The sequence below is a fragment of the Vulpes lagopus genome, chromosome 12, assembly GCF_018345385.1.
Source record: "Vulpes lagopus strain Blue_001 chromosome 12, ASM1834538v1, whole genome shotgun sequence".
Lineage (NCBI taxonomy): Eukaryota > Metazoa > Chordata > Mammalia > Carnivora > Canidae > Vulpes > Vulpes lagopus.
In genome coordinates, this window is record NC_054835.1 from 22,358,049 (window position 1) to 22,378,423 (window position 20,375).

The window sequence follows — 20,375 nt, forward strand, 5'->3', positions numbered from 1 at the left end:
AGAAAAGGAAGGGAAGGGAAAGGAAAGAAAAGAAAAAAAAAGGAAAGAAAAGAAAAGAAAAGAAAAGAAAAGAAAAGAAAAGAAAAGAAAAGAAAGGAAAGGAAAGGAAAGGAAAGGAAAGGAAAGAAAAGAAAGAAAGAAAAAGAAAAGAAAGAAAAGAAAGAAAAAGAAGAGAAGAGAAGAGAAGAGAAGAGAAGAGAAGAGAAGAGAAGAGAAGAGAAGAGAAGAGAACTTGGTCCAAAATGTCAATAGTGCCCAGGTTGAGAAGTCCTGAGACGAACAAACTTTTTCTGGAAGTTCACCAAGAGCACATGGCTGATGAGAGCTGGAATCAGATTCCAGGTACTGATCCTCTGATTCCCAAGCCAATGCTCCTCCTTTATATCTGTGATGGGGAGACCAGTGCCAGCTAAGGAAACGAAAGAATAGACAAGCCTGCATTCTGTCCAGCAGAGTTAGGAGCATCTTGAGCCCTACTGAAATGCCCCAACAGCAAACATCCTGAAGCTTCCTAGGATGATGTTGTAGTTGCTGCCAAAGGTTTGGGAGCTATAAATGATGATTTATTTGCATTTGGAATTTTATAAGTGGTCAGTCCCCTCTGTGACTGCCCCACCCCACCCCAATCCCAGGCACAGCTTCCTCCCTTAAGTGCTAATGGCCTGGGTGAGCCCCTCACAGTCCAGAAAGGCATCACCCTGTCCTCTCACTAGAACTAGACAGGCTCTCCGACCAGGTTCCTAGGGGCACATGAGATGGTTCACGCCACAGAGGTCAAGAGCCTGACACATAATAAGGGCACAATAAGGAAGGACAGGGGATCCCTGGATGGTTCAGGGGTTTAATGCCTGCCTTCAGCCCAGGGCGTGATCCCGGAGTCCCGGGCTGCATCGGGCTCCCTACAAGGGAGTCCCTCTGCCTGTGTCTCTGCCTCTCTCTCTGTGTCTCTCGTGAATAAATAAATAAAATCTTAAAAAAAAAAAAAACAACAAGGAAGGAGAGAGTCAGGCAGAGGAATGTGAGGCCAGCCATGGTAGAGATGAGGCAGCCAAGGCCAGCATAGGTGCTATCACAGCTCAGCAGCAAGACTCTGCACTGAGTCCTGTGATGAGACGGGATGAAGTTCTAGGTCAGCAAAGGACTTCACTCTTTTCTCAATGCCAGTTGCACCACGTACCCCAGAAGGTAAGCCTCCATTCAGGATGGTCCATCTACTCGAGACCATCTATTCATCATGGTTTCAAGATTAAGTAGGTCTGACCTCAAGGAACCAGCCCTGCATCTGACCATTCTAGTTAACAGACAGGTGGCCAATCATTACTAACAGTGAGCAGCTGAGCACAGAGCTCCCACCCTTAAACTCTGGTCCCCTGGACCCCATATAGGCAGTGATTTCTGTGGCCCCTGCAGTCCATACCCCTCACTTGGGCAGAGAGAACAGCATCCTGAACTCTGGAATCCTGCCAGCTACAGCCAGCCACAGGCATCGCTGAGAGATTGGCAACCAGAAAGTCAAGCCTGAGACCCCACAGACAGACCTGTCAGAGCTCCAAAGCCAAACGGGATACTTTCCATGAAATAAAGGCTCTTCCTGCCGGGGAAATTGGAAGGCCCTTAATTAATAGTTCCAAGAGCAGAACCTCACAGCTTCTCGGAGTTCTGGCCAGGAAGGCCTCAGCCAGCTCTGGCCCGGCCAGCAGAGGCTGAGAACTGCATTTGTGTGCTGCGGCCAAGCCGTGGCAAACAGGCCGCCCATTGGTCACGGGCTCGCTGTGAACATGAACGTGGCAGGCATGCAAGCTGCGCCAGAGAGGAAGGGGCTAAGGACCACGGCAAGTGCTAGCACCATGGTAGAAGACCAGTCAGCAAAACCTAGCACTGGGATTTGCTGCCAACTCCCCATGGCTGCTGGTTCTCTTGCTAGTAGTGTTCAACCGTGGTTGAGCATTTGAACTAACCCACTGAGCTTTGAAAAATCGCAACGCCCAGACTTCAAACCAGATGTCTTTGGAGTCGGACCCAGACATTGGTATTGTTTAAAGACCCCCAAGTAATTCCAACACGGAGCCAACATTGAGAATCATAGACCTTCACCTTCCCCTTTGGCCTCAATTAGTTCTCCTAGTACATGATGATTCCATTTCTCAGTACCCAAGTATTGTTGACACCCTAGGGTCAGTAACTCACACTAAGGACTTGAACTCCACAAGGAAAGGATTAAAAGGGAAGAAGAGTCCAATAAAGACAAGACTCTTGCATTTTAAATAATAACAAAACAGGGGTGCCTGGGTGGCTCATTGGGTCATGATCCTGGGGGTCCTGGGATGGAGCCCAGCATCTGCATCCAGCTCCCTGCTCAGCGTGGGTCTGTTTCTCCCTCTCCCTCTGCCCCTCCCCCACTATTCAAGCACTTGCTCTCACACATGGTCTCTTTCAAAATAAATAAATAAAATCTTTAAAAAAAAATAATAACAAAACAATAGAATGGTAATCATATTTTTTGCAATGTCTTTCTTATCTAAGCCATGCTCAACCAGGATGCTGCCAAGTACAATTTTTTTATTATTATTATTCATGAGAGACACAGACAGAGAGAGAGGGAGAGAGAGAGGCAGAGACACAGGCAGAGGGAGAAGCAGGCTCCGTGCAGGGAGCCCCACGTGGGACTCGATCCTGGGCCTCCAGGATCACGCCCTGGGCTGCAGGCGGCGCTAAACCACTGCACCACCAGGGCTGCCCAACAATTTTTTTTAAAAAAGATAATGTGATCATGTCGCTCAAAACACTCAGTAGCTCCCCATGACCTACAGCAGACAGCTTGGGGTCCCTTGCAGCTAGTCTCCAGCCTAGACTTGCAGCATTCCCTCCTGCTCTTGACTTTACACAAGCACATACCTTGCAAACCCCGGGCCGGCCTGTCCTGGAGCTTCATAGGCACTGCTCCTTGGCCCCACAGTACCCTCACCTGCCCCTTCCCCTTGCCAAAATTCTACTCCACCTGAATGCTAGCTGAAATGCCACCTTCTTCATGCAGCTCTTCCGGTCCTCTCAGTTGTAATGAATCCCTTTCCCCTCTGCGAGGCACTGGCCCTGCCATGCACAGGAGAGAGCATTCTCTCATGACAGTTCTAATCAAAAGTTTGTATTTATGTATCTGCAAGCCTCTAAAAATATGACATTTGCCTGAGGGCAGGGGATGTGCTTTATCCTTCCTGGCACAAGGTAGGCCCTCAGGGAATGCAAAATGGATGGATGAATGAATGAATGAATGAATGAACAGCAAGTTGAATAAACTACACATTGTGGATAGATACTCTGTTCTCCACAACTGAGACTTGAGTCATCACATGCTGTTTGGTTGTGAGATGCCTTCCCAGCAAACAGACTGAAATATTTTCCCAGGAAGGTAGTCTTGAATCCATCAAGTGAAATCATCATTACCCATGTTCTGTGTTAATCCTCCAGGCTCATTAGCATGCCAGATAATTAGCGTCCCAGTATAGGCAAGGCAGAGAGCAGCTTGTATGAAGGAAGCACTGCCTCTGCTTGTGGAATATCAGGAGGGGATGCAGGGTAAGGGGCAGAGCCATGACACCATGGGTTCCTGGGGACTGTCGTACTTGTGTCCACTGGGTGCCTCTCCCTTCTGTGAGCCCCACCCCGTTCTACCCCCTTTGCACCTAGAAGTGCCCCCTCCAGGCTTACAGCCAGATAGCTGTAGTTGGGTTATCCAGGGATGCAGGGAAATACAGGCTGGAGGCAGAAGAATGTGACACTGCCCCAGGTGGGCCATGGCCCTGTGCCCCCTCCCAGCAGAAGCTCTTCTTCATGCACTCTGAATGCACTTCCTAGAAAGGAGGAACAGGAAAGTGAATGGAACCAGGAACGTTGAGACCTTGGTGACTTACTAAATCTCTTGTGCCTCAGTCATGCACACAACACAGGAGGAGGAAAAGACCTCTCTCATCGCATCATTGGGACATGCCTTCCAACCCTGCCTGGCACACAGCAAATGATCAGTAGATGACTTGCTGGCTTCGTTTATCCCAGGAGTTCAATGAAATGGAATCCACACATGAGACCTCCCTTTCTGCCCCACCTCTTCTCCCACTGAGGAGGGGCTGCTGCATGAATCCCTTGGAGACAGGTACAAGGCCCTATGACTATCAAGCATCTACCTGGGGAGGATCCAGGGAAGTGATGAGACACCAAGGGACAGGCCAAATCATTATGATTCTACAGTTGACACTTTGTAACCTGCTCTGTGCCCTGTGGTCAGTGTTGTCACACCCTGTTCTACCAATCCTAGTGCCTGTCACCTCTGTCCCAGGCCGGCCCAGGCTCAGGACCTGGGAGAACTATGTTTAAAAGATGAGCATCCCTATCTTGGGATACCATGGCACCTGGAAGAAGTCTGTGGTTGCCTTGACTACAGCTGAGTGGAGTCCTACCTACTGACCTTCCTGCTCCCTTCCCATCCAACAACATTCTGTGGTGAACACCTAATCCCTGGTCTGTCTAGGAACTCACTATTCCTTAGAGCCCAGCATGGCAATTACTATACCAACTCTAACATCTGAGAACTGGCGATTTAAGAATAACAAGAAGTATTCATCCTGCCTATACAGGAGGGACCATAGCTGGTTCCCAGTTGATGAGGGAATGTCCTTCTTTACAAAAGAACACCAGCTCATTAATGTAGAAAGAATGATAGAATGGGGGAATCACTATTTTGCAACTTCTAATGAAACCGTTAATTCCAGTTCAAATATCATAGTAAACAAAATATTTGCAGAGTACCTTAGCCTCTATCATCCCAGAGATGATGGGGATCATTTGATCACGGGAGATAATGCAACAGAGAGACCCAGCAGTTGCCACCTTAACCACATGATCAAAACCAGCATCTCTAAGAGTAGGACAACCACACAATACGCTTTTCCTGCTGTGATGCAATAGAAAGTACTCAGCTTCGTCTATGGTGTCCTCTTGCCACATCATTACCCTCAATCTCATCTAGTCCTTAAGCCTAACTCCCTGTTTACAGGAAACACAGGGGAGGAAGGAGCAGGTTAAGTAAAACCCCCAGGAAATAATCAGATTGTATAAACCCAAATGGTTTATTTTCTTCCAAAAGTCAATATTAAAAGAAGTGTGAATAGCAGCATTACTCATAATCGCTGAAAATGGCAACAACTCAAATGTCCAACCACTGATGAAGATAAATAAAATGAGGCACATCCATCCATCCAGTGGACCATCATTTGGGAATAAAAAGAAATGGAGTTCTGACGCAAACTACAACATGGATGAACCTTGAAAACATTATGCTACACAAAAGGGCTGTCACAAAAGACCGCATACTGTAGCACATGATTGCAAAGTGTCCAGAATAGGCAAATCTGTGGAGCCAGACAGTAGATTAGTAATCACTTGAAGCTAAAGTAGGGGAGTTTGGAGGAGGGAGGGAGGGAACGAGCAAATGGCCATGAGTTTTATTTTGTTTTTTTGTGTGTGTTTTTTTGAGTAATGAAATGTTCTAAAATTCACAACACTGAATGCACACAGTCCACCGAACTTAACACTTTCTATGGATAAACTGTAGGATATAAGAATTGTATCCCAATAAAGCTATTTTTAAAAACTGCGCGTGTGTTATGTTGGAGGAGAGCTCTTTGATTAAAGAGACAGGATAACCAAATGCAGCACATGAATCTTGATTGTATCTTGAGTGGATGCTGAATTTTTAAAGTTAAAAAGCTGTAAGAATGTTTGGGGGACAATTGAGGAAATTTGAATAAGAATAGGAGGCAGCCTGTTAGCAGCCAGAGCACATGCAAAGAGGGCACTGGAGCATGGCCAGAAGATCGCCCCTGAGGACAGGGCCCAGGTGAGGAGGCATCCAAGCAGAGCAGGGGCCCAGGGAATAGGGAGATGGTCTCTATCAAAGGAATGGAGCAAACAAGTAGATTAGATAATGGAAGGCTGGCTTTCTACTGGTGGAGAAAGGAGAGGCTAACTTGGAAAGAGGAAAAATCTAAAATGAAACCTGCAGTGTTAGGTTGGAATTGGAAATATTGTTGTGAGAGGCGCCTGGCTGGCTCGGTTGGTGGACCACGTGACTCTTTTTTTTTTAAGATTTTATTTCTTTATTCATGAGAGAGAGAGAGAGAGGGGCAGAGACACAGGCAGAGAGAGAAGCAGACTCCATGCAGGGAGCCCAATGTGGGACTCAATCCTGGGTCTCCAGGATCATGCCCTGGGCTGAAGGCGGCGCTAAACCGCTGGGCTACCCAGGCTGCCCGGAGCACGTGGCTCTTGATCTCGGGGTAGTGAGTTCGAGCCCCACATTGCGTCTGGGAAGTATTGGTGTGTGGTCATGGTTTTCACTGCAGATGCAAATGTATATGTATATATCCTAGTTCTGTCCACTGAGCCAGGGAGCATTGTCACCTAATTGCAATGAGCATACCCAGAACACAGATCTTAGTTCTAAACAGCATTTCTCACTAAAAGGAACTAGAGTTCATTGGAGAAATTACAGAAATTACTAATTACAGGACTGAGTGGGGAAAAGAAAAAGATGAACCTGGAACATCTAGCTGGGTCAGAAACTGTAAAACTGCTCAAAAGTTGTGGGGAAATGTCAAAAGAACACAAAAGTCAGCTTGAAGAGGTTCCCAAGTATGGGAAAATTGGAGTTTTGAAATAAGTAATGACATGAACTGATTATAACCCACTGAATAAAATAGAGATCTGAAACTACATTGATCTAAATTAATAAATGAATGAAAAGAGAGAAGAGAGAGCTCTTCTGTGTTTTAGAAAGCCAACTAATAAATGTGGATGAAATGATGGAACTAGTGAATCACCATTTGGCGAGCATCACTCTAATAACTCAGGCAAGTGGGCAGCCCAGGTGGCTCAGCGGTCTAGCGCCACCTTCAGCCCAGGGCCTGATCCTGGAGTCCCGGGATCGCGTCCCATGTCGGGCTACCTGCATGGAGCCTGCTTCTCCCTCTGCCTGTGTCTCTGCCTCTCTCTCTCTCTCTCTTTCTCTCTGTCTCCCATGAATAAATAAATAAAATCTTTAAAAAAAATAACTCAGGCAAGAAAAATCAATGACCAATGAAACCAGAAGGTGAGAGAGAGTTGAGAAATGGAGTTTTACACGGTCTCAAAGTGTTTCCCTGAAAGACACCATGTTAATCAAGTGATAAAAATTAACATGATAAGTATTGGGACAAATAGATATCATGTGCATCTGAATGGGAGATAGTAAGAAGAATCCTGAATCAGTTCTATGAAATTCAGCCAAAAATTTGTCATCTGGGTCTAATCAAGAGGGAAACCCAAACTGAAAATCCTTCTGCAAGATGGCTGCCCTTGAATTGTAAAAAATGTCAAGATCATGAAAGTCAGGGAGAAACTAAGGAACAATTCCAGAATAAAGGAGGCTTAGGGCATGTGACAGCTGAGTGACCCTGCATGAGGTCCTCTGGCCAGAGAAGACATGAGTGGAACACGGGGGAAAGGACACATAGGAATTCTTTGAACTAGTCTTGCAACATGTTTGAAATTGTTTAGGGGGAAAAATTATACCTATCTCTTCTTGGAAGAGATACCCAGTGTTACCTCCGGACCTTGTGCCAACTTTGGCTGTTTAGTGTTAAGTAATCTGTTTACTGCTCAGCCTCCCCACTAGACTGAGCATCTCAAATTCTTGGATGGGCCTTACTGATTTCCATTTCTCTAGAGCTTAGCCTGGAATGTAGGAAGTGCTCGAGAGCTGTTTGTTGAATCAATGTTCTGGGCAACTCATAACTCCCAAGACTGGCTGGCATATCCCCGGACATGCTGATGGTTGGTAAATACCTCCAAATATTAAGCTTGAATACGCCTCTCTGCAAACCAAAGAGCATCTGTCTGCCCTGCAGCAATGAGCCTTGTGTCCTGGACAGCGTCCTGCTTCTAAGGGGCATGCTGCCTGAGATCACAGGCTCCAAGGAGCAGTGTTCTTGCTTCATTGCTTTGGAGAGAACAATGGCCCCTGTTTGTTTAATCCCAGCCCATTGTGGCAGCCTTGACTGCACAGAGCTCACTTGTGATTCATGTGAATGTCACTTGAGCTCCCAGAGGTTTGCAGCCATAATTCAACATTTGTTAATAGCCACTTAAAATGTCCCTGAAATAGCTAACAGGCCCAGGGGATGGAAGGTGTTCTGCTAAGAAATCATTCCAGGAAAGCAGAAGCAGCCTTGGCCCAAACTTTAGAAGACATGGTTACTTCCAATTCATGGAGATGCTCCTCTCTCATCACTGCTTTCTCACGCTGCATGAAGAGAGGGACACACAACTCTCAGGGCCACCGGGCCGGGAAGAAGGTAGGAACCTGGAATTCCCTATGTCATCATGTTGGGCTCATCACTCTGGTGAGGTTCCTCGGCTGCCACATCCCATGGAGGGGGAGAAAACACAAGAGAACACCTTCTAGAGAATCCCACTGGGTTCTTTCCAGTGGAAAGAACAGAAGGAGGAAACAGAAGAATAGAGTCTTAGAGGCGAAGTCAAAAGGTTGACATGTGGGTGGAAATGGCAGGAGGCGGAAGGATGAGAAGAAACTCAGATAGGTTGAAGTCTACTGTGACAACTTGACAAATTATTTAGTTCTCCCCAAACCAAACTGAAAACTTGCCCAACTAGCGTATGACTGTAGAATTCGAATCAAGGCAGTCTTGCTCCGGAGCCCAGCCCTGAACCACTGTACCAGTTCTGCTACCTGCCAATCAGTCAACTGGAGCACATCTGGACTGGACGTCCAAATTCAAGTCACTGGTTCAGAGGCAGAAGTAGAAGCTCTCAATACCAAGCTCTAGTCACCCAGGCCCTTAAACACATCCGTTGCTCCTGAAGTTATCCTTTCTGCCACCCACAGTCGGAGTTCAAATGCAGAGGCAGAGGCAGATAGGGCGGGCAGGACAGAGTCACATCCACGTTAGAAAACTACCACTGGTTTCCTAGGGTCAGACCCCTGAGCTCGCCATCTGGCAATCTGGAAAGATCCCAAGTGTCACCCCCGCCAAGAAGGGGCTTCTCCAGCTTTCCAGGATTGCTTGGCACCTCCACCTTGTGCGCGATGAACTAAGAGACTGGGCGGTCTTCCTGTTCTACTTCGGGTTGGGCAGCTGCCAGGCTCCTGGTTCCCAGGGGAGGGTGCAGGTAAGTGGAGGGATCTTGGGCCTAAACCCCAACCCTTCTGAGCTGAAGACTTGCTGACAAATGGCTTCACTTCACTCATCTCAGCCCTGTACAAATAAGCTTGATGGCTTTACAGCAAATACCCCAAGGAAATCAAAAGGCATGGCCCGACTCCCCAAGAGTACCACTTTCTTGCTGAGTGACCCTGTGCCAGTCACCAAACCTCTCTGAGCCTTATGTATGCTCAGCTGTGAAACAGATACGTTGTTACCTTTTCCACTTTTCAGAGTTATGGGGGGAATCAAATAGCATCTTGTAAAGACAGCATCCAGGATCTGGAACCCGAGTTTCTGGTTCAAATCCCAGTTCTGCCAATTCCTTGCTAAGGGACACCAGTTCTGTCATTTAGCCCTTCAGAGCGCCAATTTTTTCCATACAAAAAAAAAAAAAAGAGTTATCAGGACACCTGGCAGGCTCAGTGGTTGAGCATCTGCCTTACGCTTAAGGTCTTGATCCTGGGATCCTGGGATTGAGTCCCACATTGGGCTCCCCATAGGGAGCTGCTTCTACCTCTGCCTATGTCTCTGCCTCTCTCTGTGTGTCTCTTATGAACAAATAAATAAAGTCTTTAAAAAAAAAAAAAGAGTCAGGGCCGGTGTGAAGACTAAACGAGTTATCCATGTGACATGCTTTAACTTAGAACAGTGCCTGGGATATATTCTATGCTCGGAAAATGCCCGAAATTAACAGGTTTTGTAAACTACGCAGTGATGACCAAACGGGAGGAATTCTAGTTGTGACGTTTCCTGGTGTCTCCAGTAGCTTATACCCAACAGTAACAGCAGGAGCTGAGTGCCAGGCTTGATTGCAGCCTCATTCTCCATACGCTTGAGATTTGCTGATGTCAGTATGGATTTCCCAAAACAATCTTGTTGCTTTTGGATCCCCCAACACTATGTTTTATCACCAGCTCATCTTAGTCATAATAAAAATAACAACAGCCAACAAAATAGTGGGCCCTCTACATCTGGCCCATTGCTAGAAGTTTCACTTCTATCACTTCCTTCCGTGACTGCAAACAATCCTATGAGGCAAGTGCCAAGGTTATTATTCTGTAACAGATAGGGAAACTGAGGCCCAGAGAGAGTAAATCATTTGCCCAAGGTCATTACTAAGCTCTGTTTTTGACTCCCAGAACCCTTGACTTCTGACACCAAATGTGCGGGCTTTCCCCTTGTGCCAAACAATTCTGATGTGAACTACCCACAGCGTGTGTAGACCCCACAGGCTAAGGGCTTGGTCCCATGAGACTGCCCCCCACTTCAAGTGCCAATTATGAGTCCAGGCCACCTATGCTTCTGACCAATTAGCTGTACATCAGAGATCCCCACAACCCCCTTCTCAGGTACAGTAATTTGCTGGAATGGCTCAGAGAACTCAGGAAAGGTTTATATAGTGGTATTGTTTTATTTATAGGATACAATACAGGTTGTATCTAAGATATGGGGGAGGGGCACACGCCCCCATACCCCCCTCAGACACACTACCTTCCCAGCACCCTCACATGTTCACCAACCCAGAACCACTCCAAATCCCTTCATTCAGAGACTTCTGTGGAGGTTCCATAACATAGGCACACTGGATTAAATCATTGGTCTTTAGTGATTGACTCCATCTTCAGCCCTCTCTCGGGTCAGATAGTTGGTTCCTCTGGCAACCAGCCTTCATCCTAAAGCTATCTCGGGCCACCGAGAGTCACTTCATTAGCATAAAATCAAGTATGGTTGAAAGACCCTTATTATGAGCAACCAGAAATGCTCCTCTCACTCCAATCCCTCAGGAAATTACAAGAGTTTTTAAAGCTCTTGTACCAGGAACCAGGAAAAAAGACCAAATATATATTCCTAATTAATCAAAAAATCACAGTCACACAAGCCTGGAGCACGCACCTATCTGGCCCTAAATTCCATGATTATACCAGAAAGCTAATCTCTTATGTAATTATCTCAGGTGCCAAAGCCCCTTCATCTTTCCAACACTTGCCACTATCCCCTGGTGCTCTGGAGCAGGGCATTCTTTGGGCCAGATTGGCCTCCTTCCCACCCTCCTGTAGCTTAGTCTATCTCTACCGCCACCCACCCCAGAATCACCCCTAATCCATATACCTCTCAGTCTCCCCAGACCCTACATGGAACCAGGTTAGACTAAATTATACCCAAGATTTGCTCTCTAGGATTGAATCTAGAGCCCAGAATTTATGACAAATCTCTCTGGGAACCTCTCAAGGAAGACATGCATATGTACTTTGGAAGGCCAGGTCTTTGAACAGACACTCCAAGCCCTGGCTACCAGCACCCACACACTACCTGTCTGGACAAACTGAATATCTGCTCTCTTGTCTGCAAGGATTGTCCCACAGCACCCTTTTATTCCTGGCTTCTGAAACACTCAGCCTCAGCACTACATGCTATTGGGAAATGGGGCGGTTCTGCAGGCTAGACGAGCTGACTTGCATCTATTATCAGATCTTTCCAATGCTAAATGCCAATGGCCCTCACCTCTGACTTCAAATATCTCTTTAAGAAGGAAATAAATCAAGCATGCTCAGCATTAGAAGTAACTTTAGAGGCCGGTAAATCCAACTCTTCACCTTACATTGATCAACCTCTACAGCACTGGCAAAAAGCAGTTGTGTGGCCTGGCTGGGGCTGATGACAGGATACCAGGTACTCCCAAGACAGCTCCTTCCAATCAGTCAGTATCCACCTCTCTGAACTTCTGTCCTCTGCCTTCCCTGGGGCTAGCTCTGCCCTCTGGTCTTGCACAAAGAAGGCTTCACTCCTCTTCCCTATGACTGCCTTCCAAGGGTTTGAAGAAGACAGTTGCCCTGCCTTGGGTCACCCAGTTTCCTTTTCAAGCTAATGAGTCTCAGTTTTTTCCTACACTCCTCATCACTCACGATTTCTGTGACACATGAGGAATACCACCCCTGGTCAGCCAAACATGTCTCACGGCCTCCTGCTTTAGAGATAGGCCCAAGCCACTACCAACATAAAAGTCTCCTCTTTGTGGCTCAGAGGATAACTGATGCACATCCAGGAAGAAATGGTGGTGGAGGCTGGGTGGGGGAGGGATGCTGGGAAAGACAGATTTTCTGAGCAGAACTGGGATAAGATGAGAATTCAGACTGGTGAAGGTGTGTGCTAGAAGGTGAGCCACTTGGGGTATGTAGCAGCTAGAAGAATAAGGGATAGACAGATAACTCAGCTCTGAGGAAATAGGCAACTTCAGAAAGGGCTTTCCTTGGACAAGAAGCTCCAAAGAGGCACAAGTCAGCTGTGCCCAGAGGTGTGAATCCTAATTAGAGAGATGCTCATTAGAATTTAAAAAAAAAAAAAAGAAAGAAATCTCCCCTGGAAATTGTTATAGGCCCCAGGTGAGGACACAGATCTAGAAAGTTTGAGGTTTAAAAGACTTTTGAACAGGTGTTTCCTTCTTTCTAAGCTAGACATGGTTCCATACGCCCAGATGATTCTCCATGTTACCAAACAGATGGAGAAGTTAAAACTCATCACGACATAGGTTGTCTTCCCTAGCGAGGCCTAAGGTGGGGTTTCTTAGCCAGGTGACTTACTGAGGGAAAGACTTCAGGGGGTGAGGCACGCAGGATATGGGCGCGGGAGAAAAGGTGTTGAAACAACACCTCAACAGCAAAGATGTTGAAACCACAGGAGAGTCTCAGCTTAGCCTGATCCCGTGGGAAACCCTGCAGTGTAAACTACCCCCAAAGGTGTTCCATCTTGAGGCAAGATGGCTGGTTTTTGTCCTCCAGGGTCAGTTAGTCGCTGGCCATTGGCTGCCCCCAGGCGGCGGGGAGGTGAATAACTTCCCAGATATTTCAGGGAGTGGCAGTGCCATCAGTACAGGTAGGAGTGGTCAGGAAATGCACCCCCAGCAGCAGCAAAGGGCATCTGGGCAGCATCTTCCAAAGAGGTCCTTGCTAATTCATCCACACATCCCGGCTCACACAAGCAAAGGACAAGGTGTGATGGCAACTTTCTATCAGATCTAGAAGCTGCAGCCAGACACATAACGGCTCACAGGATTTTGAGAGAAGGCTGCCGTGCCTCCCTTTACCCCACTACAGCCACACAGCGTATCAGAGTGTTTCTGCTTCCACTGCACAGATCTATTTAAAAAAACACAAATAAATGGATAAATATATCTGGTTACAAAATAACATCAGCTCCCTCTCCCAAACAGAAGTTAAAAGTTGTAGTAAGTAAGTAGTAAATAAGTAAAGTAAGTGTAGTAAGTAAGTGTAGTAAGTAAAGTAAGTAAAGTAAGTGTAGTAAGTAAGTAAAGTAAGTTGTAGTTTATTGCACTAGAGCTCTCTGGGTGGGAAAACCCTTGGAACCCCTTTGTTTTACAGATGAGGAAAATAAGGCCCCTAGAGGCTAATTACCTTGCCCAAGGTTGTAGGACTCAATCAACGGAAGTCAATAAATCTAGGCAAAGACATTCCTCCCGTGTTTAGTGCTTTATTTCTTGAGTATAAAGTTCCATGATCACTGAAATAATCAATACAGAGCATACCTGAATCATTAGAAAATAAGTACTGAGAGATAGAAAGAAGCTTTAGCATCCAAAGGATGGTACTTTTTGGAATGTTGTTCCCAAATAAAGTCTAACCTGATAAACAAGCTTCTATCCTAAGCTTCAGATTTCTCAAATAATGAACATGTATTTCTAGAAGCATCCGCTACCCAGTAACAACCCAGAAGTCCAGTCTGTATGGACTAGTTTTACGTCTATGCATGTGAGAAATGTGATATATGGAATTTCACACTTGCAGGGGTGATGATGTAGGTCATTAGTTCCAGGTTATAATAGATTGTGGGTCAAATGGTCCTACAGTCCTGTTTGCTATTTCAACCCAGTTCTATCACAAATCAACATTCAGACAAAAAAAAAAAGAGAAAACACACAGCATACTTTTCAGATATCTCTTGACCTAGGTGGTATATTTTTGGTCTGATGGAGAGAATGGGATTCTTGGTACTTTGAAATATGAACTGCTCTATGGAGCAATAGCTCTGACAGCAAACTTGGTGCTAAAAGCTGCCAATTGGGTCTTTGGGGGATTTTTTAATGGGGTCCCATTTTAGTTCTTACTATAGAAATCAGTGGCAAACTAGGATTCGCTTTACAGAAGATTTCCTAGAACTCATCTCTTCATTAAGGGAAGGACTATGTGTAGGAAGGAAAAGAGAACCAAGGATAGAGAGGGGGAAAGGGACCAATTACCAAGTCAATGAGCTCTCAGGTGGCCTTCTTTCATCAGCCACTCTGGAGGTCTACGGACTCCCAGGGACAGAAGTACAGACTCACCCCACAAGCAAGGAGGCACTAGCTCTGTGGCCTGTGCGATAGTATCAGCTTTTCTCTGCAAGTAGATAGTGGGGGTCATTATAACAGTCAGTTCCCAGTCACTTCTCTATCCATCCAACACATCAGAGAGAATTCAATATAATCCTGAAAGCTTTTCTTCCGGAGAGCCACAACCTAACATCCTACAAACAAGAACTGGCAGCATAGAAAAATGTTCACTCCTCTTTGGCAGTGGTCACCTTTCCAAGGACATGGCAAATGCTCACAAAACTTCCAAGCACCTTAAGGAATAAAAGGGCAATCTGGACCATTCATCGTAGAGCCCAGAGACTTGCCAGGTGATAAAGAGTTAGGTCTACACTCATATACTGAGGCAGACGGGACTGGTCTACACAAAGAGAACCTCACGGTCTTTGTTGTCCATGGTCTTCATGGCTCCCCAGAATCATAAGGTTGGGCCTCATCCAGAAGCAAGGTCAGGAGATCTCATTTAGTATCGATGAACATATCTGTGGTTCATCCTAGCAAATATACAATGAACAGTGGGACTGAGATGGCTTCAGGTCAACTATCAATAAAGTGCCACCAATGGAGAATAACTGGTGTTCAGTTGTGAACCTAAAATCCAAGGAGACGGAGTTAAGAGGGGTGATTACCATTCACCCTCACAAACTCCCTGGTGCTTCTGGCATAGAAGACAAAACATAGCCCACAAGAGGGGTACTGACCAGACATATCTTTGGGTTTTACTTTTATTCTCAATGGACCTTTCAGGGAATCTCTAACACCCTGAACACTACTCCGGGGACCCAAGAAGAAGAGAACAAACTGACACTGATTGGGCATGTGCTGCATACCAGACAAGGCACCAGATGTACAGGTGGTGTGGTCCCAGGCACACAGACACACAAAGAAGCACACATCGTGAGACCGGATGGAGCTACTCCGAAGCCCCAAAATAATACATTTGTAATTGCATCCAGGATGCTACTGTAGGCTACTTTTTCTTTCTTCTCTATTCTTTCCTCACACTGCCCAAGTGTTCTCCAATAAGCATGGACTGTTGCTGTCATCAGAAAGTGTATTATTAAAATAATGATAATAATGAGGTACATCATCCCGATGCAGGTGGGATCCCAGATACCTACGCTGGAGAAGGAAGCTGAAAAAAAATGGCTATCTCCCTTCATATCAGCTAGGGTATCTCCTTACCTTCCAGTAACGTCAAGCTCACTTAACACACTTTGAAGACACATTTTGAGACACATGCGCTAAGCAGTTCCAAGCCCTGAGAATATAAGGTCAGTAAAGACCTCATGTCTTACAGGGAGGACAGACAAAAGTAGGCAACATATAAAAATTATCAGTGGTTAAAGAATTCAGGTATTAAATCAAATCATCTCTGGGGTCTCTTCTAGCGTAAATACTTTGAGTCTAAGGTTAGGAAAAGCATGATGAGTGCTCCAACAGAGGAGGGAGCCAAAATGCTCTTTCAAAGACAGAGGAGGAAGAAACTCATTTAGATTATTGCCATGATGGGGGGGGGGGGGGGCGGGGATTGGCAATGGTTTCCTGGAAAAGGCTACAGAGACATTAGAGCTGAATTTTTAAATGACAAGTCAGATTTAAATAAATAAATGTGGAAAGAGAGGTGAGAAAGCCAAAAGTAAGTAAGAAATGCTCACAGACAAAGGGTTCTGGGTCCATTGAGGAAACAGAATGCAAACTTTTAATCAACAACTGGCTGTGTGCGGGCCCTGTATTCGGCATCGTGTGTGCAGAGAACGTGTTTGATGAGACAAGATGCCTGTTTCTCAACTAGCCCTCCATCAAGAGGGGATGGGAAATGAGCTGTAAGCTCTCAGATGGCAAGGACCTAGGCTGGCTTTATATATAACTGCCGCATAGCAGGTGTTCTCTTGGGTCGACAAAGGAACGACTGTGTGTGCGGTAACATGACACACTGTGGCAAAAGCTCTACGCCTCGTGCAGAGGTCACTTAGCTCCTCACAAGGGCCAGGGCAGCGTAAGCTTCCCAGGGTGGGGTCAGTAGCATGAGTTGCAATGTGGAAGCCCAGATGGTGGCTAAGAGGAGAGGATGTTTAGGCCACAGACCCGATAAGAACCAAGGCCCTGAGAAAAGTGGGAGTCTAAGCACTGAGAGAAGAACCCCACAAGCACAGCAGAAGCCTGTGCTCTAAAGCTGATGGTGAGTCACAGTAAAAAAAAGAGTGGGAAGAGCACTGGCCTGGAGTCAAGAGAGCCAGCATCTAGCGCAGGCTCAGTCAACACTCCTGTGGGCTGCACAGCGAAGCAAGGGGCCTGCCCCGTATGGACCAGGCAGGCCTCTGCCACACACGGGCTCTTGGCATACTCTACCTCTCTGGATCAGTACAACTCCAAGTGGCAGGTATTACTGCTTCAATTTTAAAAATGGGGAAAGTGAGGCTAAGAATCTTGCCTAAGATCACACAGCGAATGGGGGTACAGTTGGAATTCCAACTCGGATCTCTCCCGAAAGCCCACAGTCTACACACACCTGTTCCTTGTGTAATACGAAATGCTGAGAGGTTAGCTGTGGACCTGCCAGCCTGGGACAAGATTTCCAAGCATGTGAGCTTCCTAAACCCTCACCTCCACATCTTTGTAACACTATGTGATGCAGCTGAATAAGACCCACAGATGTGCCTCTAACAGGATCTCATTGTAGAGGGACCTTTCTTTCAAGAAGAAAAGAACGAAACACCTTTCCTAAGAAATCTCAGGTTTAAAGCACGAAACACACACAACCAGGGAGAGTTTAAAGTGCCAACTGAAGAGCCATTGGCATTCCTGAACTTGGAAGCAGATGAACCCCAATATGATGAGCAGAGTAACCACATGCAATAGTCACATGTAGTCACGAACAATGGAGTTGCCACCTGTCAACCATAGTGAGCTACCGAACCCAACTGTGACCTCGACTCTAAGAACTCCTGCCTCCATGAGGCTGGGCTTTAGCCCTGCGCTCCAAACAGAGAAGCGGCAGCCGCCTCCACCCCCCTGGTTCATCCTCACAGCGTGACTCCTCACCGGACTTCTGGGGGTGGGGGGGGGGGCTGGCTGCAGACAGGACAAGTGAGGTGGACAATAACAACCCTCCTCCTAACGTGGAGAACAGCCCCGCCTTCCATCCACACAGCTGTCACAAAGTACAAAAGGACATTCACCTGTAGTGTCTCCTATGACTCCTTTTCCCAACAACCCTGCAAGTGAGAAAGTCACGTATTAATAGCAGATGTTACAGGAGCAAGTCGAGGCCTGGAGGGGATATAAAACATGACCCAGGGAAGGAGCTAGAAAATGACAGAGCTGGGATTCAAACCTATTCAAGCCAAGAAGTGGCTTCTAATCCTAATCTTAGATCGTCCACCGTCATGGCCAGAGACACCCCATCCAGACCTCCGTTCTTCCACTTGAGGTCAGTGGGGCAATCTTCCCCAAGCAGGCACTATGGAATCAAGCCCTGTTCTGCCTTTCCAAGAAGGACAAATGAGTGCCTATCTGCATTCACATCGTCCCAGGTGAGGGCTAAGAGGATACCTGCATCAGCATGGGACACACCTATTCACATGGTAGTCAGACATCCACACCTGGCTTCCTGGGAATTTTAACCTCCACAAACAGCCTTTCCCTCTGCTAGAATCACGGCTCATTCACTAATTAAAGGGTATTATGCACTTCACTGCACACCAGCTAAGAACTTGGAATAAGAAAGCTTATGCAAAAGCATTAACCCTGCACTAGGTATGCTTTATAGAAAAAGAAAAACAGAAAAAGCGATCCACCTGGGACATCCCCTGCCCCATACTCAACTTCTCTAATAAGTCAGCCACAGCATGTAAGGCAAGAAGCCACCCAGTATAGGACTAACCCAGGTAGAGCCTAACAAGCCAAATGGAGAGGGATGAGCAGCAGAGAGAATGAATGAGCGAGAACGCCAGTGAACTAGATTTCTCCTGCAAGGTTCTCTGCCCTCTTGAGGTGCGAGAGCCCCAGAATCAGCATTTTATACCCCAGGCCAAAAGGGACAAGTGTACGAAGTGGGAGTGAGAAGGGTAACCCTTCACTACAAGGTCTTGGAACCAGCCTGGTGCTACGTCCCCTCTCACGGAGGCTCAGCATGGCTTCCGGTTGGGGTCACAGGGTGAGAAAGATCAGCTGTCCACCTGGGGCCTCCTCCAGATTTCCTGGAGTGGGTGCCCTTTATGACACTTCCCGAATGGTTTGGGGGATCCAACCCTGAGGCTCACCCCCTTTTCCCTGCTCCCTTTTCAATGCTGGAGCAGGTCACACATCGAGGCTCGGTCCAAGGGGGAACCCTCAGCCAGATCCATCCTGGACTTGCTGGGGAGGGCAGATGATGACGTGCCACTTACTATTTAATAAACCAGATCCATAAGCAATTCTACTATTTGAGAGACATCCTGGAGAGGTCAAAGGTCCAAATAAGGCTTTAAGGCCTGATCTTTGGCCTCCTGGGACTCCAGTAACTCAAAAGATGGGCTAAGTGCAAAACAGCAAACAGAGGTCAAAGAACCTGTACTTGGAAATGGAACTTGGTCATGAATTGAGAGGAAACCACTAGTTGGACACGCCGATGCTTGAGAACTCAGTCCCGGGTCTGCTACTGACTGGAGTTTCTCTGTGAGTTCCGTGTGTGTTGAGGCAGACAGACAAACAGCTAAGTGCATTTTTCTGAGCTGCAGGTGCAGTGGTGAAGCCGAGAGCTGCCACGGCAGTAGAAAGCACGGGTGAGACTCAGGGATCGCTTCAGCCTCCAAGACTGAGGCATGCTCCCCTTCTCTCTCAAGCCACCTAGGATGTTATTTGTGTATGACATGTTTTAGGGTCTGGGTTGCTCCACTGAGAAGGGCTTCCAGGACTGCTGGTCCCTTTCCCCAGCTCAGACCCTCTTCCTCTTTAGCATAAATAGGCTACCACTGATTTTGTTGTGCTCTTTCTCACAATGTTTAAGACAGTAGAAACAGCTCCCCCGGGAAACAGAGCTCTATGGGATGCAAGTGGCGATGCCCCTTCCTCCCCGGCACTCTGGGCTTCTCCAGAATCTCAGCCAACTGCAAGCACAGAGGCTGCAGGCAGAGACTGCTTGTGGCATTAACAGAAACTCAGAGCGAGAGGCCAGTAGGCAGTGGATCTGAGAGCGGGTGGGGAATGGATGCACTATCGGCAAGGCAGGGCATGCCTTAATTAGGCAGAGGGTCCAGACAAGTGCCCATGACAGAGTCCAGTTCCTTTGCAACTGCTGCACCTGCCATCCAGAACCTACCATTGCAATCTGGCTCCAGGCTCGGAGACTCAAAAGCTCTGGGTTCTCCCTAAAGCAGTTTTGAGAGTAGCAGCCACCCGGGGCTTCCGGAGGGTCCCATGGCCCCCGATGCCCCAGACTTGCCTGGAAACAGGGAGGTGTCCGTAGCTGCAGTCTGACCCCTCATGCCGAGTTATGCCTAGCAGCCCACCGATTGGACAGAGAACCCTGGCAGCGACAGCTCTCCTCCCATCCTTTCTCTGCCCCTCTAGGAAGCCCCATCCTGAACGTGAGCCACATCCCCCTCCGCCTTTCCTCTTTGCTCAGCTCCACACTCCTCCTCCAGGCTTTCCAATCCCACAGCTGCTCGCCCCCTCCCCACACCACTCCTCTCGCAACCACGTTGTTAAGCGATTGCACAGATAGCAAACCGAGCCTTTGAGTTTCAAGCCGAAGCTCTCAGACGAGCCAGCCTGGA

The 20,375-nt window shown here is 47.2% G+C and overlaps 1 protein-coding gene across 1 annotated transcript in view; it reads right to left on the reverse strand.

Annotated features, from left to right (window-relative positions):
• Nucleotides 1-20,375, reverse strand: part of ASIC2 (acid sensing ion channel subunit 2) — a 994,353-nt gene that overhangs the window by 972,513 nt on the left and 1,465 nt on the right. The gene's annotated exons all lie outside the window — the stretch shown is intronic.